The sequence below is a fragment of the Euprymna scolopes genome, chromosome 33, assembly GCF_053919585.1.
Source record: "Euprymna scolopes isolate OS-2025 chromosome 33, ASM5391958v1, whole genome shotgun sequence".
NCBI lineage: Eukaryota > Metazoa > Mollusca > Cephalopoda > Sepiida > Sepiolidae > Euprymna > Euprymna scolopes.
The window spans coordinates 26046886-26073708 of NC_136514.1; positions in this window are offsets into that span (position 1 = coordinate 26046886).

Here is a 26823-nt window from a genome sequence, read left to right on the forward strand (position 1 = left end):
CAAGTTGATTGGGCAGACGCATAGATGTCATTCTCACTTAGAACGTATCATAGAACCAATTAAATTATGGCCATGTTGAACCCGAATATTACTTGGAACACCTTCGCGCCGTTGCCTTTATAGGAGTGGTTCGCTTGACGTCAGTCGCAAAATAATTTTCTATTATACGGAAGTCGTGATCTCACTGTGGCATATCTAATTATATTGATTCGCTACCCCCACCACCGAATCACCTTATTAGCCCGCGTTCGCCCAATAGCCTCGCTGTCGAATGTGACCTCGATTTCGCAAGAAAACGAGACTCTAATATGGTTTCCACCGACGATGGATTTGCAGCAAAATTGCCATATTTTATTAAACGATTTTGTCCGATTGGCCGAATGGAAGATCGTAAGTTATAGTCACCAGTAGTTTATATACATATATATATATATATATATATATATATATATATGTGTGTGTGTGTGTGTGTGTGTGTGTGTGTGTGTGTGTGTGTGTGTGTATAAATGAGATGTAGTTTGATTAAATCATTGTGTGAGACAGGTATGTAGAGGAGATTTAGAAGGCTATCACAATGCGAGGAATGGAATGTAGTCGGTGTTGAGAAAGAAAGACGAAAACAAGTGACAATTGGCAAATCAATACATATATATATATATATATATATATATATATATATATATATATATATATATATATATATGTTCTTACTTGAAGGGGTGTACTGTGTGTGAAATTTCCATAATATATTCCCTTTTTCAAATGGTGGATGTAACAGATCTATTCAAATCATGCTGGATAGACGAGTAAAACAACTATAATGTCAATCACTCAAAACATGCTATACATATACAGGTTTATGCTTTTTTTTAATTTTAATAATTTTTTTTTAATTGATTTTAATATATAGAAAATATATATATAAATAATATAAGTATTTACTATAAATGTTATTAAATAGCTACAGACACTAGTGTTTTATTCTTTCGGGAATTATTAGTGCAGGTGTTAGGATTAACGCCGGTCGAGCGATTCGAGCTCGGTAACCAAGCAATCTCTGACTCCATTAGCACGGCCACTTTACACTTCGAAAGCAACCGTTGAAATTTAAACATTTATTTTTAAATTTTTAAACGTCTGTCAACTGCTTATTATAGATAATATATATATTATATTACAATTGCTTATTATAGATTATATATATATATATTATATTACAAAGTGCTTATTATAGATAATATATATATTATATTACAAAGTTCTTATTATAGATTATATATATATATTACATTACAAAGTAGATAATATATATATATATTATATATATAGTAGATAATATATATATTATATTACAAAGTGCTTATTATAGATAATACATATATTATATCACAAAGTGCTTATTATAGATAATATATATATCATATTACAAAGTGCTTATTATAGATAATATATATATATATATATATTATATTACAAAGTGCTTATTATAGATAATATATATATATATATTACAAAGTGCTTATTATAGATAATATGTATATTATATTACAAAGTGCTTATTGTAAATAATATATATATATTATATTATAAAGTGCTTATTATAGATAATATATATATATATATATTATATTACAAAGTATTTATTATAGATAATATGTATATTATATTACAAAGTGCTTATTATAGATAATATATTATATTACAAAGTGCTTATTATAGATAATATATGCATATTATATTACAAAGTATTTATTATAGATAATATATATATATATTATATTACAAAGTGCTTATTATAGATAATATATATATATATTATATTACAAAGTGCTTATTATAGATAATATATATATATATTACAAAGTGCTTATTATAGATAATATATATATTATATTACAAAGTGCTTATTATAGATAATATATATATATATTATATTACAAAGTGCTTATTATAGATAATATATATATATTATATTACAAAGTGCTTATTATAGATAATATATATATATATATATATATATTACAAAGGGCTTATTATAGATAATATATATATTATATTACAAAGTGCTTATTATAGATAATATATATTATATTACAAAGTGCTTATTATAGATAATATATATATTATATTACAAAGTATTTATTATAGATAATATGTATATTATATTACAAAGTGCTTATTATAGATAATATATATATTATATTATAAAGTGCTTATTATAGATAATATATGTATATTATATTACAAAGTATTTATTATAGATAATATATATATATTATATTACAAAGTGCTTATTATAGATAATATATATATATTATATTACAAAGTGCTTATTATAGATAATATATATATTATATTACAAAAGTGCTTATTATAGATAATATATATATTATATTTCAAAGTGCTTATTATAGATAATATATATATATATTATATCACAAAGTCTTTATTATAGATAACATATATATATTATATTACAAAGTGCTTATTATAGATAATATATATTATATTACAAAGTGCTTATTATAGATAATATATATATATTATATTACAAAGTATTTATTATAGATAATATATATATATATTATATTACAAAGTATTTATTATAGATAATATATATATATTATATTACAAAGTATTTATTTTCGATAATATATATATTATATTTCAAAGTGCTTATTATAGATAATATATATATAATATATATATATATATATGTGTGTGTGTGTGTGTGTGTGTGTGTGTATATTAAAAAGTGCTTATTATTGAGCCCAAAACAATAAATATTAAGGGGTCATAATAGGGGTCAAAGTTTTAAAAAAATGACCACTTTCTTTTTGCTCAACGTACATCTCCAAATACCCGGGCAACGCCGTGCACCCATGCTAGTATATAAAAAATGAATGTGTCTGTGTGTGTGTCTGTGTACATTTTCCTACGCAATAACTCTGTCAATTTTTAGTCTACAGACTCGAAATTTGATATACAGGTTACCGAGTTTTGGGAAAATCTGTGTGATCGGTTTTTGGCCAGAAATTTGGCTGGTAAGGGGTCAAAGTTCAACGATTGTACCTTTGAGATCTCTACCAAACTCGACAATTTTGGGTCTAAACACTTAACACTTTATATATAGGTTCCTTGGGCATGGATCTAACATAATAACTTGATTTGAGCCCCAAACACTAAATTTTAAGGGGTCATGATAGGGGTCAAATTAAAAAAAAACTGATCTCTGCGGTTTCTACTAAATTACTCAGATAATTTCTGGTCTAAACATTTGAAATTTTACATAAAGGCTATTCAGAGATAGGGCAAGCTTTTATATCGGTTTTGGTCGAAATTTTTCAGTTACCAATATATAAATGTACGTATCTATGTATGTTTGCATGTCTACCCAACACTTTCGACAGAGGCGACGGATTTTCTGAAAATCGGTACCGTTTTGAAAATCGACCTTTTAGACGACAAATATCGAAAAATTGGCTAAAAACATTAATATCTTCACTTTAAACTGGGTACCTTTCTACAGGGGGATCGCTTTTTTCGCCGATATTTGTGAAATTCGATTCTTTCGATTGTCTAGCCTTAATTATAAATAATGTCACTTCCGATTTGGCGATGGTCGTAACAGCATAGACGTCAAGGTCTTTCTCCATACTTTCCTCCTTTTTCGGTAGGGGTTCGAGCCTGCCTTCCTACTACCCCCTTTTTCTGCTTAACAGACACATCGAAACACCCGGGCAATGCCGGGCTGAAATGCTAGTATATATATATATATATATATATATATATATATATATATATATATATGTATATACGTACATTATATATATATACATTATATATACATCATATATATATATATATACATATATATTGTATATATATATATATGATATATCTATCTATCCTCCTATGAATTCGTTTTTCTTTTGTGTGTATTGATATTCATATTAAACCCACTCTTTTCTATTTATTTAAAAAGAAAATACAATTTTCTTATATATGGGTTCTTGAATTGCATTCACTGGCAAAAGATCTAGCAAATTTGCATATTCTTTTAAACATTCATTTCAATTAATTCTCTATTAGTTTTTCGGTGTTCTTATGGGATGATCATCTTTAGATAGCTATTACATGGAATTAAATTCATGCAGAAAATGTACATGATTTATACTTGCATAATTTTTCCGTAATATATTTTTGTTTAATCTATCTATCTATCTATCTATCTATCTATCTACACACTTGAAATTTTAGATATAGGTTCCTTTGACATGGTTCTAACTTAATAATTTTTATTTGACGCCAAAACAATAAAGGTTAAAGGGGTCATAATAGGGATCAAAGTTTAAAAAAAATGACCGCTTTTTTTTTCTTTTTGCTCAAGATACACCTCCAAATACCCGGGCAACACCGGGAACCCATGCTAGTATATCTATAAAAGTGAACGTGTCTGTATATCTGTCTTTCTGTGTATCTGTGTTTCTGTCAGTGTGTGTACATTTCTCCACGCAATAACTCTGTCAATTTCTAGTCTACAGACTCGCAATTTGATATACAGGGTACTGAGATTTGGGAAATCCATCTCATCGGCCAGAAAATTTGCGATTAAGGGGTCAAAGTTCAACGACTTGACCTTTGAAAACTCTACTAAACTCCTCCGACAATTTTGGGTCAAAACACTTTAAACTTTAGATATAGGTGTCTTGGACATGTATCTAACATAATAACTTGATTTGAGCCCAGAACAATAAATTTTAAGCGGTTAAAATAGGAGTCAAAAGTAAAAAAAATGGCTGCTTTTTTTTTTTTTGCTCAACATACACCTCCAAATACCCGGGCAACGCCGGGCACCCATGCTAGTATATATAGTAAAAAAATAATTATATATATATATATATATATATATATATATATATATATTTTCCTCAGAGGATAGGTACCATTCTTTTAAACTCCATGGAATAAGGGAAATTTTATGTTTTTAACTTGTATTCCTTGTCGAATAATACATTGTTGTAAATTTTAAATTAATTTTCTCATATATGTGTATACATATGCGCACGTGTGCGCATGCATGTATGTATATATTATTATTATTATTATTATTATTATTATTATTAATATTATTATTATTATTATTATTATCATTATTTCATGTGTCCACATAAAATGTTATAGGATATAATATTTGTGTATTGTATACATTTAATTCAACAGTGTTCAGTAAGTAAGTAGACTTAAGTAGTAAGTTATAAAATAAGTGCAATATATTTAATCCCCGTAAGCAGTCGTAAGGCTAAAATACATTTTAGCCTTACGATTCCTTAGGAAATATTTTGCGTGGCTTAGTTGCCATATACTTTCAACATTTATACACATATATATATATGTGTGTGTATTTGTGTGTCTTTCTGTGACTGTATATATGTATACGGTTGCTTACGTGGTGAAGTAATCAATAACGTATTCATAGAAGAAAAGATAACAAAATCAAATTCATATGTTCGATTCGGAAACGATATGCTTTCATTCATTCGACATTTACAAATAAAACCATCGAGAAATACGTAAAATATTTATGGATATCGTCTGTACATCAGCATAAATGCAAGGGGAGGAGGAAGAGAAGACACCAAATTTTAACCAGTTTATTGAAGTGAATATTGTTTGTGAACCTAGAATTAAATAATTGTTGTTGTTTTTTTTTGTAAATATCGAATGAATAAAATGATATCGTTTCCGAAACGATCGTACATATAAACCTGATTTTGTTGTGTTTCCTCCTATAAAAACTTAATTGATAATTTTACAATTAATAATCCCACACCTTTTTCTATTTGTATAGCTCTAGGTAATTACACCTATAGAGCTTATCATAACTGCAATACTCAGAGCACAAAACCTTTAAATATATTTTACTTGGACTTTTTTCACGTCTATCATAATCTATAATAGGTATACGGTTGTTATGTCAGAGTTGGGACGACTAATTGGAATCGGGATCGAAATCAGAAAAATCTGAAGATTTGGGGGGCATCAGAATCGGTATCGGAATCAGTATTGGCATCGGAAAAATTGATTCGTATGTTGTGATGCCAAACGGTTCATTTTTATTTGGTTTTGTTCAAAATAAAATAGTCCATTGCTGGTAATAATGATAAAATAATAAATATTTATTGATTTTAAAATATTAGTGAATCTAAAATCGATAGATCATCCTCCACAAGTGTATTTTGACGTTTAGGAAAATATCAGCATATTAAACGTGTGTTTTTACGAAAATCGGGGAATATAACAGCGCTATGGTTAAATAATTAAAGATTTATAAAGAGTCGAAATCGGAATCAGTAATTGCATCGAAATCGGGAATTTAGCACGGAATCGGTAAATGTATCGGAATCGGAAAAGATATTGGAATTGTCCCCTCACTCATATATATATATATATATATATATATATATATATATATATATATATATATATATATATATATATTCGTAGATTCGAACAAAGTTTCTTTCTTAGAACTGCACACCTGTGGAACTTTCTTCCTTTTGCCTGCTTTCCAGCTGACTATAATATGGTTGTCTTCAAGTCCAATGTAAACAAATTCTTGATGAGCCGTTCCCCTTAAGTAATCCAATTTACCAAATTTCCACTACTAAAAATTATTACATTTCCCCATTGACCACTGTACGCTTATTAACCCTTATCGTCCAGTGGTCTTCGGACCTTGATAAGTGGTGACTCCTTTGTAAAAAAAAATATATATATCTGGTGACTCCTTGGTATATATATATATATATATATATATATATATATATATATATATAGTCATCCACATGCAGTACTGTTTCGTTGTATCACAACTCATCAGTGCGGCTAGACAAACATCTTCCCACAGCCTTGGATTGAACCTACAACGGCCGTATTGACAGTCGGCAGCTCTCACAATTCGGCTACGAATCAGTGCCGTAAATATTTCTCATAGAGTGTGTATTAAATCCAGACCCTCCCGTCGCAAATTGGTCGAACCATCAGCTTGTTTACAAACAAATTAATAGTGGGCTTCGCTTAATCGCTTTTAAATACGTGTCGGGTGAAAATGTATTTACAAAGTGCTTAACCCAAAGAGGGGGGGGGGCTTTAATGGTCATCCACATACAGTACTGTTTTGTTGTATCACAACTCATCAGTGCGGCTAGACAAACACCTTTCCCCAGCCATGAATTGAACCTACAACCGTCGCATTGGCAGTAGGCAGCTCTCACCATTTGGCTACGAATGCCGGGTGTGCGGCAAAATTCAATAATTGACAAAGAATAAATAAAATATGCAGTAAAAAACAAAAGATATTTTTTGCCGTTATTATTTAATAACAGCTCGCGTTATATACTGCATTGTATTTTTAATGTAATCGTCGCTAGTGGAGACGACCCTTTCAATCCGGGTGCGAAATGAGTCACGCACTTTGGCGGGCTAGTCGGAGCCAAATGAATTCCCCGGAGAGAAGAGTTTTACACCACATTTTTCTCATGTAAAATACGGATATGCAATTGTGCTAAGAATACTTGTGTCAAGAACACTTATTCTAATTAGAATGAAAATCAATTACATGATTTGGATTATAGAAAATGCTTGGAATGCGGCGCCTAAGTTTAAAACGTCTTAAGACGAAATTGAAATCCAGTGAACATTACTTAACTGATCTCTAATGACATATTCCTTAATATCTATTACATAACAGAGTAGTTGTCTGTGTGTTTGTATGTTTGTGTTGAACAGCAGGGGTATATATTTAAAGATGACGGGATTTCATATTGGGGCACATATATAACGATAGTGATGATGAGGGAAACATTTATACATATTACAGTTCTTTTAATAGAGGGAAGGAGATACTTATGATGATCGTGGGGACACATAATACTTAGAAGAGGTTACACAAGAGTTCGTTACAAGATGATGATAAAACACATTTATCTTTTTCTGTTGTAAGGAATGACGACACGAGACAAACAGTTACAAATCATAGATGATTTCGTTATTCTTCAATCGGCCGATTGGTGACGTCAGAAACTTCAGCCTTTTCGACTACATGGTTTACTCTCCTACGCTTCGCCTCTAAGGGGCTCCCATTCTCCAACTCTATCACTGTGTGTGATCTGCTCTGATTATTTCATCCTCATCAACTCTTGACTCTAAACTGACTGACTCCAACTCCGAACCGATAGAATCCTATATTGAGAAATCTCCTTTATTTATGACGTCAGAAGTGTGGTTTTCAAACGTGACTAATTTTCACGTGGCTTTACATATGTTTGTCAAACACACTTTTGGCAAACAAAAGAATCTTCAATTCTAATTCTAAACCTATTTTTAAACAATATATTTTAACTCGCATTGTGCATTCATTTAACTGACATATTTAATATCTAGATTTCTAAAAGAGTGGAAAATCGACTCTTTTTCCGACATAAACAATATTTAACTATTTCTAATAGAATTAACAATGGACTAAATTTCTAACATTCCATTTTCCATTATCTTCAACACTTGCTTACAGGGTTCGATTCTAACCTTATCCTAATATCATTTTCACTTATCTAATATGTCTTCTTACTTACATGATAAGAGACAGCCCTTTCATGTAATATTTGTATGTTCAACTAAAACTTAAAAAATACGAAACAAACCCCTACAAAGATCAATAAATTTTTAATCAACATAATCCTGGAAAAATAATATCTACAATTTAGATAAAATATTCGTTCTTTTTAGTTAAATTGCATTTGTATCATTGAATGTTATCAAGAATCATACACGATTTTTAATTTCATCATGTGTTACTAAATCCTAATAAATGGGTCAGCGACTTTTTTTTTCAATTTGACAGATACTTACTCCGGATTTAATTCATAGCTTCTTACTATTGTGATTTCTCTACAAAAATAAATGGGGCGGGAGAAACTTTGTTTAAATAGTGTTCTATTGTCCTCCTTATTTTTATATGGCGCTCACAGTATTATTCTGAATGCTCTATAAAATTTAATTTTTACTCCTCAAATAAAGATAGAATTTCTTTTTTACGTATTTAGTCTTTTATTTGACGAGAGGGTACCGGGCAACGCTAGGTTACCCTCATAACTATAAATAAATACAAATTTAATGTAAATCTGAAATATTTCACTTTTTAAATCAAATATTGTTCTCATATGATGCCCTAAAACTGTTACATTAAAATATTAAAAGAAAAAAAACTGAAATTATATAAATACGAGTATGTATTCATTGATGTTAAAATTTCACGAAAATAAGAGATATCTATATTTTTATAAACAGCTTCTCTTCCATTTACCTCATTTGCATAGAATAAATAAAACTACATAAATCTCACAAAATCCCTTACGCCTAACAGCAGTTAATTAAAGTTAATAATAGTCGATTTAAAAATAAACTGTGTATGCAAATATGAAAACCTATGCACGTACCTAACAACAGATATGTATGTTGAAATACCGTAAGATCCAACACCAAATCATTTCCCAACTGCGAAAGATACGCTGTAATCAGAAGCAAACATTTGACTAGAGACCGGCATTTAAAGAAAGTACATAGATATTCTTGGTAAATCATGGCGTTACTCGCTTCAAGAAAGCCAATTATCGTGATGATTTGAACCTCAGTGAAACCACCAACTCCAAGCGAGCGTAACTTTAACGCGCTTGTTCAGCGTAATTGACTCACAGATGATGGACGAACGAGCGTCGAGCAATAATATCAGCCATTCATTTACGAAACCTTACATAATTACTTCCTTGCGAGACGAGAGAATAAAAGAACAGGGGAGAAAATAACTAAGAACTTGCGAAGATAATGAATTATTGTTTTAGAAATGCACGCTTACATATACACTTAAATACCCACTTGGGAAAATTTGAATGTATACTAGACGCCATCTTTGAATACCATTCAGTCTCTCTGTTGAAGGGTCTGTCAGAACAAGATGGCAAGCAGATACTTATCAAATTAATTATTAAAGATAACATAGTATTCGAAGTCCAAATATGAGACTTCCTGTATTGTTATACACTGACTAGTAAGAGTCCTAAGCCTAATACTCGTGTAGAATTTTTCATTTTTATTACAAATTATGTATTTTAAAGTTTTAATTTCTCCTTATGATAATTTCAGTTTATACAGCATTTTAAAGGGCGCTTTCCGCTTGAATTACAATTGCTTTTTTAAATAATCATGTTTACTTTTCGAAACGTTGAATACAAGATGGAAAAAAGCAAATTCGCACAATTTTCTTATTTCAATTCAAGCTAGGCCGAAAAGCTGATGAAACAGCTCGTGATATAAACGAAGCGTTTTGGCCCAGGAACCACTATTGAATGCACAGCACAATGGTGGTTTAAAAGATTTTGTTAAGGAGTCTTGAAGATGATGAGCGTAGTGGTCGACCATTGGATATTGACAACCATCACTTAAAAGTCTTAGTCGAAGCCAATCCACGCACAACTGTTCAAGAACTTGCTTCTGAATCAGACATCATATTTTTTTTTTACATTGGAGTCACCACTTATCAAGGCCCTGAAGCCACTCGAGGATAATGGTTAATGAGTGTAACGGGACAGTGATGTAGTAATTACACTCATTAACCCTTATCCTCGAGTGGCTTCAGGGCCTTGATAAGTGGTGACTACAATGTAAAAAAAAAATGTACAATGATTTCCAACCACTTGAGAGAGATTAGAAAGACAGCAAAAAATTTGATAAATGGGTGCCTCACGAATTGAACAACAACCAAAAGTAACGCTGTTATGAAGTGCCATCTTCCCTACGTTTAAGCAACAAGAATGATTTGTTTTTCGACCAGTTTCTGACTTGCGATGAAAAGTGGACATTTTTTCAGCAACCGGCGACGTTCAGCTGAGTAGTTGGATGCCGACAATGCTCTACGACATTCTCCGAAGCCAGCAGAAGGTTATGGGGATTGTTTGATGTGTCTGTAACCGGTGTCATCCATTACAGTTTTTAGAATGCTGGCGAAACCATTACAGCGATGAAGTACTGCCAACAAATGGATGAAATGCATCAGAAACTTCGACAACAACACTCAGCCTTAGTCAACAAAAAAGGTCTAATTCTCCTCCACAACAATGTCTGACCGCACGTTGCTAAACCGACCCTGCAGAAGTTGAAAGAATTGAGCTACGAAACTCTGCCTCATCCGCCATACTTTCCACACCTCTTACCTACCGACTGTTATTTCGACAACTTTCATCTTGAGAAATGTTTCAAAAACATAGATCGCCACCAGAATGGAAGATTTGTACGTTACTAGCATAAATACACTTTTTTTTGGCTTTGGAAAACGTATGTTGATTCTGATGCTGCCTATTTCAATCGCTTAATTTTTGTTTGAGTCAGACTGTTCATTTGAATTTAAAAGTTAAAAACCGAAAGAATTTTCTTGTCAACCTAATACACACATATATATATATATATATATATATATATATATATATATATATATATATATATATATATATATATATATATAAGGAACCTTTCTATGTGAGTTCGTTCCCTTTAGTCTCGCTAACGGTTGGGCCGAATTTTATTAAATTTCACACAAAGAATACGTTTGATCTCCCTTCTAGTATCTATTTATCTATACATGCTCCTATAAATTTGGTTTTACTGGTGAATTCTTGCCCTGGTAAAACTAAGTGACCACAACAGACATCTATACTATTATTAAAATTCTAAATGTTTATCTATTTATTTATTTATGTGTGTGTGTGTATATATATATATATATATATATATATATATATATATATATATATATATATATATATATATACCAATAGAACTTACAAACGAATGCACCGAATTGAAAAATTCTTTTTTCCACTGAAAGGTGTGAGTCCCTAGATTGTCCTTATCTATATATGGCCCGTAACGAACAACGACGAGTCACACAAAAAGCCCGAAATAAGGGGTTTTGGCCGTTTCGAAAAAGTTACCTGTCCATGTCAAGGGGATTTAGCACTGTCTGTATACAGTCACGGTAACATATTTCGGGATACGGTCAGGACTTGCGGCGCAATGGATAACTCGTCTGACTACGGATCAGAAGATTCCAGGTTCGAATCCTGGCAAGTTCGTAATAATTTTAACCATCATTTTATACAACGTTTACTCATTATTCTTACCCTTAGTTACTTCACGGAGGTAGCATGTTCTTGTTCCGTCAGTCATGACTCGATAGAGGTCTTAAGTAATTCGCATTTGTACTTTTGGTCACCCACGCTGAGGATTGATCCCCAACCTTCAGGAGAATATCACATTTTACAATTGACTTTTCCAAGTACTCTAACCACTGGTTCGATCCTCTGTGTGGGCGACTGAAACAATACAATTGCGAATTACTTAGGATTACTATCTAGTCATAGCTGACGGAACAAGAGCACGCTACCTCCGTGAAGTAAATAAAGGGTTTCGCTCGAAATTCTGTCCAAATTCCCGAGTTCGACAGAAACATTCTCGAGTCCGACAAGATGCACATGAAGAAGGCCGGAAGTTACATCGACCGAAACGCTGTGAAAATCACTCAAGATGAGAACAGTAGTCCGATGAATCCAAATAATATGAATATAAATTGTATAATACTGTAAAATTAAAGTCTATATAAATATTAGTATCAATATTTATAAGATAATCTCAACCAGATAAAAAAACTAAAACATTATTTGAATAAAACATTTCGTTCAAACATTGTGAATAGCTTTCTAATTCACTTTAATATTGAATTACATTGATATTGAGATGCGTTTAATTATACTTTCCTTTATAACTACATCAACCACTTTTATAATCATGAATTTAGATATACGGAAATATTTTTGTTCAGTTAGCATAGCAACAGTTATTATGAACTAGAGCTATGTTATAAATCTAATATAGTTTAATTAAATTTACAATATTCTTGGATTTTTCTTTTCATAATTGTTCTCTAGCTTTTTAACGGCTTTGCGGTATCTTTACTTGTAACCATTACTGGAAATTTTAATTTTAAATATATATATACATATGTGTGTGTGTGTGTGTGTGTGTGTGTGTGTGTGTGTGTGTGTGTGTATACAGAGAGAGAGAGAGAGAGAGAGAGAGAGAAGCAAGCCGCCTGATCGCCAACGTTGCCAGGTCGAATAATCCGCTTAAATATGATATTTTATTTAATGCAGATTTCGTATTTATTATTGTAGAACTAATTTCCTATTGAGTATTGCACTCAGTATGTACTAGTAATTTCCAAAGTTTAAAAAAATATATATAATTATTGTGCTATCTGTTAGAATCGAAACCGAAACATATTGCTCTTCAGGCTTATTCGTTGCCGTCTAATTTAAATCGTCTTTATTGTAAGACTTCTTCTGGATCCAGAAGAAATCTTACAATAAAGACGAAATGCTAAAGAACGTGTGTCTTGTTTTGTTCTTTTTTTTATCTCTCACTCCTTTACTCTCTTTCTCTCTCTTTTTATATATATATTTAGAGAGAAAGAGAGAGAAAGACAGAGCGATAGAGAAAAAAAGAAAAAGAAAGATAGACTAAAGAAAATAGATAGATAGATAGATGGATAGGTAGATAGATAGATAGATAGATAGATAGATAGATAGATAGATTACACGAGATATAAATTTCATCTTATACGTACGTTTCGAATAGATCAATTGATAATTGATTGGCTGTACGTTAATAGATAAATTAATGGATGAGTTTGTGGGAAGAGATCGATGCTTTTCTCTTTGGAAACACGTTCAGCTTTTTAATGAGTGTAACGCCATGATAGAAAGTGTATGAGATAATTATGAGGCGGGATGGGGGGCGCAACGCGAAAATAAAAGCATCAGAACGAGCAATTTAGTGGGAACGAGAGAAAGACGGGAAAGAAAGAAGGTGAGAGAAAAGAAAAAAGAGAAAGAGAGAGACAGAGAAACACATAGCGAAAGAGCGGGATAAAGAAAGAAAATGGAAAGAAAAAATAAATATTGAGAGAAAGAGGAAGAAAAGAGAGGAGTGAATAGAAAAATAGAAAACAGAAATAAAGACAGATATAAAAAAGAGGCAGAAAGATAGAAAGAGAGAGAGAGAGAGAAAGAGAGAAGGGGAGAGAGAGGAGGAAAGAATTTTCTTTTACTCGCGTTCGCCCCTAACAAAACATATCACCACTTGGACATAAGCGGCTACTATCTGGGACCATGCTTAGCCAAGATTAAGATATTAATTTACGTTACATTTAAACTTCTGTATATTAGTACAGACAGAGAAGCAGGTAGCCGAAAGGGCATTCCAAAGTGTAGATGTTCGAGGGAAGAAACTATTAGAATATAAAGCTTTCTGGCATTTGGGTACCTCAACAATTAATGGGATGAGATTTTGTTGCTAAACGGGTGCGTCGAGCATATATACGTGGAAGGAGGGGGCACAAGTGCAACGAATTCATCAGAGCACATTTCATTAAAATACTTGTAAAACAGGCACAGAGAGGCAATATTGCGGTGATGGGACAGGGGTTAGAGCTTAGTTGACAAAGTGGGATTCATTAGTGTAAAAACTTGGGGGGGGGGCTATCCAAGACGGAGCGGCTAGTGTTAGATGCACCAGCCCAGATGTGGCAACAATACTCCATGCGTGGGCGAATGGTGGCCTTGTAGAGGTTCAGGTGTGAGTAGTTTTCTCGCTCGATAGAGGGAACCAACCTTCTTTGCAGCCCTTCCCAATGTAAAGAGGGAAAAAAAAGAGAAATAGAGATAAGTAAAGAAAAACTGGAGAAAGAAAAAAGAAAAGAAAGGGGGAGAGAAAGAGAAATGGAAAATGAAAAAGAGGTAGGGGAAGGTAGTGAAAGAACAGTAAGAGAAATAGAAAGAGTTAGAAAGAAGAAAATAGAGAGAGAGTAAGACTGAAAGCAAAAGGAAAAAGAATGCAGAGAGAGAGATAGAGAGAGAGAGAGAAAAAGAAAAAAGATAAGGAGTAATAGATAGAAAATGATTGCCTAATCTAATACAACCAATCAAGTCAATCAAATAAATACTCGCGCACCTGCTGTCGTTCTGCCTTCGACTTCTTCGACTTGTCTAGAATTTCCTTTGGCTGGATTAATCCGAAATTTAAGATCTTGTTTCCGACATAGTCTCTCGGTTTTGTTTTTTTTGGTTTTTTTGTTTGTTGTTTTGTGTGTGTGTGCAATATTCCAAGCCGTGTCAAGAACCAGCATCAAGAGACCGCCATCTTTGATGCCGACGGACCCTTTGCTGTTAATCATACCATTTCTCTTTGGTATTTTATGGATCGTCAGGCGACAGGATGTCCATTCGAAAGCCACGAGTTGGCATTCTGGCTCTGCAAAGTAATTACTTTGCAACCTAATCTAATAATGAACTGATTACTTCAATCAACACAACTTCTCTCCATGGACGCGCTATTTGCATAAGCGCGTCCTTTTCCCTTAGTACAATCATTATCGCCAGTTATTACACCCTATTTAGAAGTAATCACACTCTCGCTTAAGTTTGAAGTAACGTCTTTGCTGATATTTCACGTTTAAGTCGGAAATAACATTTTTGTTATTCTGTTATGCTTAAATTTGAAATACAAATATTTAAGGGGCATTTAGAATTTTAAAAAGATCTTTCGATTGGAATGTATGAGATAGCGAGTGAATGTATTAGCATCCGGTAGAATGCCTCTTCTCCAGAGGAAAAAAGAGAGTATGTTGAACCCGTTCGCTTTTATGTTATCATAAGGTTTCTTGCGCTAACAACAATTAAGTGCTCACCGCCAAAGTCGTCCTTTATCTTCACAGACATTAAATAAAACTCTGTTTCCTGTTCGATTCGTGACATTTAAAGGTAAAGTGCATCGAATAAATCATTAAAATTGCTCAATCAAACAAAGCCAATCAGCCCTTCTTACTCTCTCGGATCACACAAAGACATTTGATCTGATGAGTTGAGCTGTCCATGAACTTCCTTTCTCTCTCAAACTTAGAACCGTTTGTCTTCTAATCACTAACATCCCCCAACCCCTACAAAGCTCTGACCTTTACTGTCTCTCGATAGGAGACCTCGCCCGTTTAACATTGGCAGGAACGCGCTATTGAGTAAAAGTAAAAACGAGAATGAGAATCGATTTGGCGAAACGCGTCCGCGTTTTGATCTCCGAAATACCATTAGTCCAACCTACAATGAGAAGGTTACTAACATTTTGGCATCGACATATTAACAGGTGACCAAGAGCGGCTCAAATTTGATTTAAATGCAATGTAAGTATACATTTACAGCAAGAACTCGTTTTACCACCACCAATGCACATTACTTTTACGTCATTCTCTATCTGCATAAAACAAAACAGAAATTCCATGAACAGAGTTACTTTCCGAAAAACTTTTCATCCATAGAAATACATTACGGCGGAACTGCTTACATGCAGATTATAACAAAGCTCTTGCTAAGTCTAATATAAACAAATACTCGCCGTCACGAGTAATCATAGTATTGTAAGCCACATTCATCGTTTTCAATCCTCTCGCAATAGTGTTCATCATCAAAACTTAAAACCTCGTGAATCCTCGAGTTTACTTTGGTCTTGGTAAACGGTGGCTCATTAATATTAAAAACGCCTATTAATTGACAGACAATCGCATTAAGTTTAGAAGTGAAAAATTGCCGATTGATATGTCTACCCTAACGTTTTAACATTACTGTGTCTGCATATCGGTTGGGTAGGGTGAATATGGCTTCGCGAATCAAACGCGATAGTACGACTGTGACAACCGTCAAGCACGCTGGACTATAAACGTAAACCGAATGCTTTCGTCTAACCGACTCAACACGGAAATATCGTCGATACGACCCGACACAGTACCAAGCACTTTCTTCAACAGGCCCCTCCACAGTCCCGAACAATTTCGTAGATACAATCCCGACCACCTCCGTCAAAATGAGACTACACAATCTCAAACAACTCCGTCGAAACGACCCGATATGATCCCAATCACCTCCGTCGAAACGACCCGACATGATCCCGAACAACTCCGCTGAAATGACTCTACACGATCGCGAACAACTTTGTCGAAACGACACGGTAGTAGATCAACCTCGGCAGTCACTCGCTAAACAACTCTGGTGTCGGCTTTTTATAGCGCTTGGACGAACTCATTTTTGCCGTAGGCAGGCCTGACTAAGACATTGACATACATTTCTTGAGCGCTTCTACATATGTTCCTCACAGTGATAGGTCACTAATTAATGCAGAGCTATGTCTCAACTACATTTGGTTCTCATGTGATCACGGAGGCGGCGGCGGCGATGATGATGATGATGATGATGATGATGATGATGGTGGTGGTGGTGGTGGTGGTGGTGGTGGTGGTGGTGGTGGGAAAAAGTTATTCACAAAGTATAACACGAGACTACACAGATAAGGCCCATAGACGCATTGAAAATTCCTGGAACGTCAGTTTTTAGCGAGCCATATTTGTTTCAAATACCCTGAGAAAATGAGACACACACCGCTGCCGTATATGTTCCACTCCAACAAAGTTCAGATAAAAACAGAGGAAACAAACCGGGAAGCGAAAATTTCTTTACTCAACTCCAACTATGACGTCATGTATCATTTTCAAACGAATGAAACTCTTTTCACGAAAAAAGAGTGGAGAGTAGAAAACGCATTGTGGATGCGTTATCGGCAGCTCCTGTTACTCTCGCTTCTTCTTATTTGTCCCTCAGTCCTCATTTTTTAATGAGTGATTTTTCTGACAAAGGGATAAGAAAAAGCTGTTTTCTAGGTTGGCAGTATTTTGCGCGAACAGTTGGCAGAGTTGGTGGAAATTTTCTGTTTCTATGTCTATCCTTGTAGCCATGTCACTAGTAAGGGTGCTGGAGGTAAACGTTTTGTCTGGGCTGACGTTATCCGCCTGATAGTCAGGGACCCGAACCTTGGATTAACCACTAAGGAGGCTGTCCTATCAGCAGGTGCAAAGTACTGGGGCTGCTGTATTGCCATTTGGTGAATGGATTCTGGACCATGCAGTAGCTTCTGGTGGGGCCTCTCGATGCCATACTAGTGGGTAATTGTTACGGCTTTACCTTATCATTAGCTACAAAAAAAAAAAAAAATCTTCGTTTCTTTTTCTCTCTTAGTTTCCCCTCTCTGTCCTGCTCTAAGTAAATCTGACGACCTAGTCCACAAATTCCAAAATTTCATCATGACAAGTTTCAAGAAAAAATACACGATTAAACTCGGTTCTCCAACTTCCAACGTAGACCCCTACTACCATGTCACCTTCTCTAACATCAGGGGTCTACGTTCTAACCTTCCAGAGGTTGAAACCCAACTACAGGAGGCTAAACCAGACCTTTTATTTTTAAGTGAAACTGGCATTGGACAGGCTATTTCCCTAGAAGAGTTTGCAATTACAGGATACTCTAACTTAACTTCTAAATCTGACCCCCTAGATCGCCATGGGCATGGAATATGTGCCTATATTAAAGATAGCTTTCCATGTGGGAGGGACATCTCCAGGGAAGATCCTAACTTACCCTATATGTGCTTCCGGGTTGCTTTAGCTCACACTACTGCATTTATATTTACTCTCTATCGCCCCCACAACAGCGGAGTTACTATCTTTCAAAGCATATCTAAGAAAATTGACCAAGTCCTATCTGCTTATCCTTCAGCTAACATTCACGTATGTGGAGACTTCAATGTTCACAACGTCGAATGGTTGACCCACTCAAACAAGACCGATGATGAGGGGAGGTTCTGTCATGATTTCTCCATTGCCTATGACCTCACTCAGATTGTTCAGGAACCCACCCGTGTGCCCGACAATGACGGCCAGTATGCGAGCCTACTAGACCTTTTTCTCACAACTTGCCCTGAACTATGTTCAGTTTCTGTTCTGTCGCCTCTTGGATCTTCCGACCACTCTGTTGTATCAATTAAGATAAAAATGAAATGTAATAAGTCCCCAGACGTACCTCTCCATCGTACAGTATATCGATACACTAAGGCTGACTGGGATAGCTTCTGTACATTTATATCTGATCTACCTCTGCAATCCATGTTTAAAAAGGATGTGTCCTCTATAATATTAGACCTGACTGAATGGTTAATTGTAGGTATTGACCATTTCATACCCTCTAAAAAGTTTCAGCAAAAACCTAACAGCCAGCCATGGTTCTCTCCAGAATGTGCTGCTGCCATTGCGCACAGAAATCACTTTTTCCACTGCTTCAAACGTAATAGATGTATGGAAACTAAACCCGTTTTCAGGACTGCCAGCAACCATTGTAAGAAAGTAATAAGGAACGCAAGAGAGTTGTATGCTCAATCTGTTAAGTTCAAAGTAGCTGAGCAGCGGCTTGGTTCCCACCAGTTTTGGCAAATAGCAAACAGAATCCTGAACAGAAGCGTGTGCTCCATCCCAACTATTATCAATGGACCTGAGGTAATCTCGTCAGCATCAGACAAAGCCAAACTCTTTGTCAAGAACTTTGCAGCTAATTCTACCCTTTGCGACCAAGGCCGCCAACCCCCAATATTTCCTCCTGTATCAGAAAACACGCTATGTGATATACGTATATCTGTACGTGATGTTGCCAAGCTTATCAAAAACCTTGATTCCAGTAAAGCAACTGGCCCTGACGGTATTCCAATTATAGTACTCAAAAAACTTCAACCTGAACTAGCGCCCATACTTACAAAACTATTTAAACGTTGTCTTAAGGAGAATAGTTTCCCATCTCCCTGGAAAATCTCATCAGTATGCCCTGTATTTAAGAATTCAGGTGATCGCTCATCCCCCTCTCAGTACAGGCCAATAAGTCTCCTGTGCGTCATGAGTAAGTTGCTAGAATCTGTGTTAAATACAGAAGTAATCAACCATCTCAACAAAAATAACCTTCTTAGTGACACTCAATATGGTTTCCGTTCTGCTAGATCTACAGCAGATGTGCTTACAGTTATATCACATAGGATTAGCAAATCACTCGACGGTGGCAGTCTTTCTAGGGCAATTGCTCTTGACATATCTAAAGCCTTTGATAGGGTATGGCATAAAGGTTTACTTCATAAGATCGCTAGCTATGGTATAGCTGGAAAAGTCTTCTCAATTATTAAATCATTTCTTTCTGATAGGTTCATAAGAGTAGTAGTTGAGGGGCAAAAATCAGAAGCTCACAGTATTAATGCCGGTGTCCCTCAGGCGTCCATCCTGGGCCCAACTCTTTTCCTGATCTACATTAATGATCTTCCAAATCACATCCTTATATCATTTGTAGACATTTATGCTGACGACACTACCATTTATGGTAGCACATCTAAGACAGTAAATGACCAAGTTCTCTCCAATTCTCTCTCCTCTGATCTTGAGCACGTAGTACAATGGGGTAAGGAGTGGCTGGTTACTTTTAATGCATCTAAAACCAAGCTTCTCTCCTTACATCATCAACATTCTAATCCACATTTGGCATCAATTGAAATGAATGGCTCTCGTCTTCTGGAGGCCTCAAGTTTTGACAAGCTTCTGATCTTAAATGGAACACGTACATCAAATCTGTTGCCAAGGCCGCTGGGAAAATGGTGGGATCTTTCTATCGATCCGGTAGATATCTCACTGCTGATGCTATTCTCTATCTATATAAGAGCCAGGTACGTCCAAGGATGGAATACTGTTGCCACATCTGGGCAGGAGCTGCTAGAAAGGACTTATCCTGCCTTGATAGAGTTCAAAATAGACTTCGTAGCCTCGTAGGAGATGTCCTTTTCTCCTCCTTGCAACCTCTATCTCACAGAAGAGATGTTGCAAGTTTGTCTCTGATGTATCGTTATTTTCATGGAAAGTGTTCGACTGAGCTTCGATCTATGGTCCCCCCCTCGCCAAACTTTCACAAGAAACACTCGTCTAGCTGTAAACACTATCAATAATTCCCCCCACTCTTTATCTGTGCCTAAACCTAAACGTAGATTCCATGAACAAAGCTTCTTTCTTAGAACTGCACGCCTGTGGAATTGTCTTCCGTTTTCCTGCTTTCCGGCTGACTACAATATGGTTGTGTTCAAGTCTAAAGTAAATAAGTTCTTGATGAGCCGTTCCATATAAGTTATCAAATTTACCAAATTTTCATTACTAATGATTACTATATTGTCCAATTTCTACTGTACACTCTTTAACCCTTATCCTTGAGTGGCCTCTGGGCCTTGATAATGTGGTGATGCCTATGTAAAAAAAAAAAAAAAAAAAAAAGACAATCGAGATGTACGCTGATTGTTCTTCAAGCTTTTAGCTGTAGAGAATGAACTTAGGAGATAGAAAGGTCAATGTTATTTATTTACTTCTTAAACTTATCAAAATGAGTGACACGCAGACAAGAAGAAATATTCGCTTTAGATTCACCTTAAAGTTTCCTTCATTATTGTCCGTGTCTCGTGCATGGGGTTTCCCGGAGAGATCGATCTGAAAAACTAAGTGTTCTTACCGCTTAAAAACATGACGGCATTCTTCATCGTCTCTTTTTTTTCCCTTTTTCTTTTTTTTTTTTTTTTTTTTTTTGTCTAAGACGTTTAGCCTCTGTTCCCTGCTACAGTTTACGTCACACATCTTTCATTTAACTATGGAACTTATTCTCTTTTAAAGATTTACAAATTATCATGCACCGAATGTGACCCATGTCAAAATTGATACTAGCGAACAATCGCTACTGACGTAGGGTCCTTAATATGTAACAGTAATCCTCTACATACACAATAGAAAATTAGATAACTCCATCTCTTTCCCTTACATTATCTGATATGCATATAGGGTGAAACGATAAAGCAGTTGCCCTAGAAAAGACGGAATAATTACATTTCGGTTTGATGAAAACTGTTTTTCTTTTTTTTCTTTTTTTGTTGCAGACCATCTACTAGTTGACCAGTTGTGTACAAATCCCCAGAGCGATAGACGCCTTCTATCATGTCTTAGAGTGATAAAATGTTCAACGAACGAGATCAGAGATACGTCGTTGCACAATTTATGCTCTCAACCGATCCAAGTTATGAAAACAGGACCATTTCCAGAACCCTCAAAATGCAAATCCGGACAGTCCAACGTTTTAGGTCACATTTTATAACCGGCCACGGTTATGGTCTTCGAAATGGTTTCAAGTGAGAGCTACATCATGCCACATCATATCTTCGAAGTCGACTTAAAAGTTAACAAAGTAAAGTGTGTCTGGATATGCTGAAGAGTGTGTGATGATCGCCTTGTGCGATCAGGTGGCGGCTCGCAGACCCTGTTATGGCAGCAGGACTTGGCGCCAGTCAAAGAGTTAAAAAGGACCCAAGCGTGGCTTCAGAAAGAATGCTACGATCTGTACCCTTCTCTCACTGGATCTCCTGTTCCCCAACCATAACCCACTGGACTACGTCGAGAATATCACCAATATGATCTTCCACAACACAAAAGCCACTCTTATCTCCGTATCCGACGAGTATTCGCCAAGCTCCCGCCGGCGCTTGTGCAAAATATATGCTCCTAGTTTGGGACCCGTATCGAGGCGGTGATTGAGGCTGAAAGCGGCTACATTGAATAGATGTCAGCTCTATTACATAATGAAGTTACCTGAATTAATGTTTTTCAATAAAAATTTGGAAATAAAGCTGTAGTATTGTTTTCTTTAGGGCGAAAATATTATCGTTCCACCCTATGCATATATATATATATATATATATATATATATATATATATATATATATATATATATTTGTGTGTGTGTGTGTGTGTGTGTGTGTTTGCGATACATCTTGAATTAATTCAATTATTTACGAAAGTGCATTTTTACCTAAATGCAAGTTGGGAATAATTTTCCCTTTAACCAATTTGGTACCCCCACATGGGAAGCGACATATGTATTATTTTTAAAATATAATTATCCACTGACACGTGTTTCGTCGTCTACTCGCTAGATTCAGCCACTCTGATGGGTCGTAGACGACGGAGCACGTGTCAGTGGATAATTATATTTTAAAAATTATATTTTAAAAATAATATATATATATATATATATATGGGGGGGGTGTATTGATATTCATATTAAACTCCCTTTTATTCTGTTTATTTAAAAAGAAAATAAAACTTTGTTATACATGGGCCGTGGAATTACAGTCATCTGCAAAAGATCTAGCTAATTTGCATATTCTTTTAAACATTCATTTTCATTCATTCCCTGATATTTTTCGGTTTTCATATAGGATGATCATTTGGAGGGTTTTATTAAATATGGACGACTAAAAATGATGTACGATCGTTGTACAACTAATAGCTATTGCTGCTGATTAAAGCAACTTCAACGTCAAATATCATAAAGCAATCGTGTAATAACCAATAAAACGAATTTACTCAGAAGTTTCGAGAGGTTATTTTTGGCAAAATATATTTTTAAGTCCATACCTAAAAATATATTTACTGAAGAGAACTTCCGATTTTTATTAAATATTTCCTCTTACACGAGCGATCTACTAAGTCCGTCAGCGCAAAGAATGTTATTGCGACGTTGCGAGCCTATCTTTGTTTTATCGTTATTTCTATGGCAAGTGCTCGTCTGAGCTCCAATCTCTGGTCGCCCTGCGTCAATCTTTCACGAAAAACACCCGTCTAGCTGAAACCACTGTCAATAATTCCCCCCACTCTTTATCTGTGCCTAAATCAAAACGCAGATTCCATGAACAAAGCTTCTCTTTTAGAATTGCACGCCTGTGGAACTGACTACAACTTGGATGTCTTCAAGTCCAACGTAAACAAATTCCTTATGAATCGCCCCCTTAAGTAGACACTTTAAATATCCACACTAACGTAGTGTACTTACAATAACCCTTCTCCCTGAGTGGCTTGCCGCTTGCTGTTTCCCTCCTGACTTAAACTTGGATGTCTTCAAGTCCAACATAAACAAATTCCTGATGAACCGCCCCCTTAAGTAATGACACTTTATCAAATCTCCAATACTAACTATTACTACAATACTATCCCATTGATTACTGTACACACAATAACTCTTATCTCCGAGTGGCTTGTGGGCCTTGATAAGTGGTGACCTCCATGTAAAAAGTAAATAAATAAATAAACAATAAAACGACTTAGTTACAGTCGCGATTATTTGGACAAATTCTTAAAGATCCAGACTTTTCGTTCCACTATTTTTTATTTTTAACTTTGTAAAATAAATAAACAAGATTATTTTTTCTTATTGAAATAAAAAAAAAGTATTTAGTCACAGTCACAACTTTCAGCCGAGAGTTTTTTGTTTGTTTGTTTGTTTGTTTTTTTTTTTTGCTTTTTTTTGTTTTTTGTTTCTTTTTTCAAATTAAATTTTACAAATGATCTTTCTTTAAAATTTGAATTTTGCAGCATAGTAGCAGCGTAACACTAGAAAATCTTTTTATAAACTAGAATAAAACCCTGAAGACTGAAGCAATGTTTCGACTCCCGTATGCCTCTTTTGGGGGAACTAGTTTCCCCCATATTTAAAGAATCAGTGTCTAACTGCTAATAATATTGTGTAAAGTTCCTTTTTATGATAACGCGACTCTGATTCTTTTCTCAAAACAAAGGTCAATGTGCACTGCGTGTCCTACCTGCAAAGGGTATTTATTCCGAAAGCCGTTCTTAACATGGGAACGTTAGGGATGCTTATTCCGAAAACAGTTCTAAACATAGGGAGGTTGAAAATAAAAAAAATACCCTTCAGAATTACCACCTCCAACCTCCCAATGTTAAGAACGGCTTTTGGAATAAACACCCCTAACCTCCCTATGTAAAGATCTGCTTTTGGAATAAACATCATTTGCAAGATGGATAAGCAGCGCACATTTACCAAAAATAAAGCAAAAGAGATCATTTTGTGGCGTTTTCTCAAACATTTTCTTAAATTATCATATTATCGACTACTGCTAGTTGTTTTTTTTTTTTAAATTAAACTGGAGTAAAAAGGTTCAAACTAAATCTTAAATAAAAAAAAACCCAAATGACTTTTTTCTTTAATTTTGATTTTTTTAACACAAACTATATTCTAAAACATTAAAACGAAAATTTATAACAAAATTTTAAATATCTAGCAGAACAAAAATAGTTGTATTTCTATTTATTATGTTTATTTTCTGGCTTAAAAGAGAATATTTCAAAACGATCTTTTTTTTTTGCAGGTATTATGCTAAAAAGATATTTGCCAAAAAATAACTTCAACCGAAACTTGAGTAAATTCGTTGTATTGTTTATTTTAATATACAAGTTTGTTTTTCCAATTTTTTTTTTTTTTTTTTTTGCGTTAACGAACCCAGTTGCTCGTCCGTGTATAAGTTGCTTTGGTAGCAGAACAGCGACAGGAGCAAGTAATTATACCATTAAGTCGTACAATTTCACTAAACCCCCTTACGTACGATCATAATCCAACATACTAAATTGTCCTGCAACTTAAAACGTTTTTTTTTTCTATATGACAAACAGCAGGAGCAGTCAGTCGTACAATAATCGGGAATAATTTTGGTAATATTTAGTAAAACCGATCATTTTAGTAAACTATTACGTGTAATTATATTCATGCAGAATTTCTAGATAATATATATTTGCGTAAAATTTGTGTAAAAATGTTATAGTAAACACTAACCTAATTCTATAAATATTTATGTAATAAACGTATATATATATTTGTTCAAAACATTTTGCCTCGTAAACTCCACTGTTAGGTTTTGGTCTACGGACATGAAACTTAACATATAAGTTACTGAACCCATACGAACCTTTTAGCATGGGAAAATCGATGCAAAAGTTTAAACATTAAAAAATTTGAATTTGCAAGATCAAAGTCGAACGATGCCTTATCGAATATACATGCGTGAAGTAATAGCTATTGGTGCATGTTTTAATGTGCAGCAAACATGTATTCATAGCTCAGGTATTAACATCAAAGGAAAAAGTAAATCGTAAGCTACACATTTTGGTTTCGATTCTCGGTGGTGACACACGAGTCATTTTTCTTTTTTTTTAACATTTTACATAATATTATATAATAATAAATACGAAATTTTCATTCATCAAGATATCATATTTAAGCGTATTTTACGACCGGGCAATGCCGGGCAGCCTACTAGTATATATATATATATATATATATATATATATATATATATATATACATATATATATATATATATATATATATATATATATATATATATATATATATACGTGTCACTCTAATAGATATATATTCATTAGTTATTCAACTAAAACAAAAAAAAATTTTAAGCAGAAACCAGAAGAAAAAGACACCATGTTCAATATAGTGTTTTTCTTTCTAAGGTGAACATTTGAGTTGTTATTGTTTGAATTTTGAATCATAAACTAATTTCGTTTCTCTCATATTGACTATATATATATATATATATATATATATATATATATATATATATATATATAAAGAGAGAGAGAGAGAGATAGAGAGAGACAGATAGAGAGAGAGAGAGACAGAGAGAGATATTGATGCTGACATACTGATACACGACTTTCTAACGTCATTCTAAAGGTCATCGTTCTCGCTTCTATAACATGATTACTGCTAGTATTTACATTTTTGTATGCTTTACTTTTGGAACTCTACTTTTTCTTCTTATTATTTTTCTTCTTCTACTACTTCTTTTTTAGTTTTCTTATTTTTCTTCGTCTTCTTCTAATTCTTTTTTCCTCTTTATTCTTCTTGTTTCTTC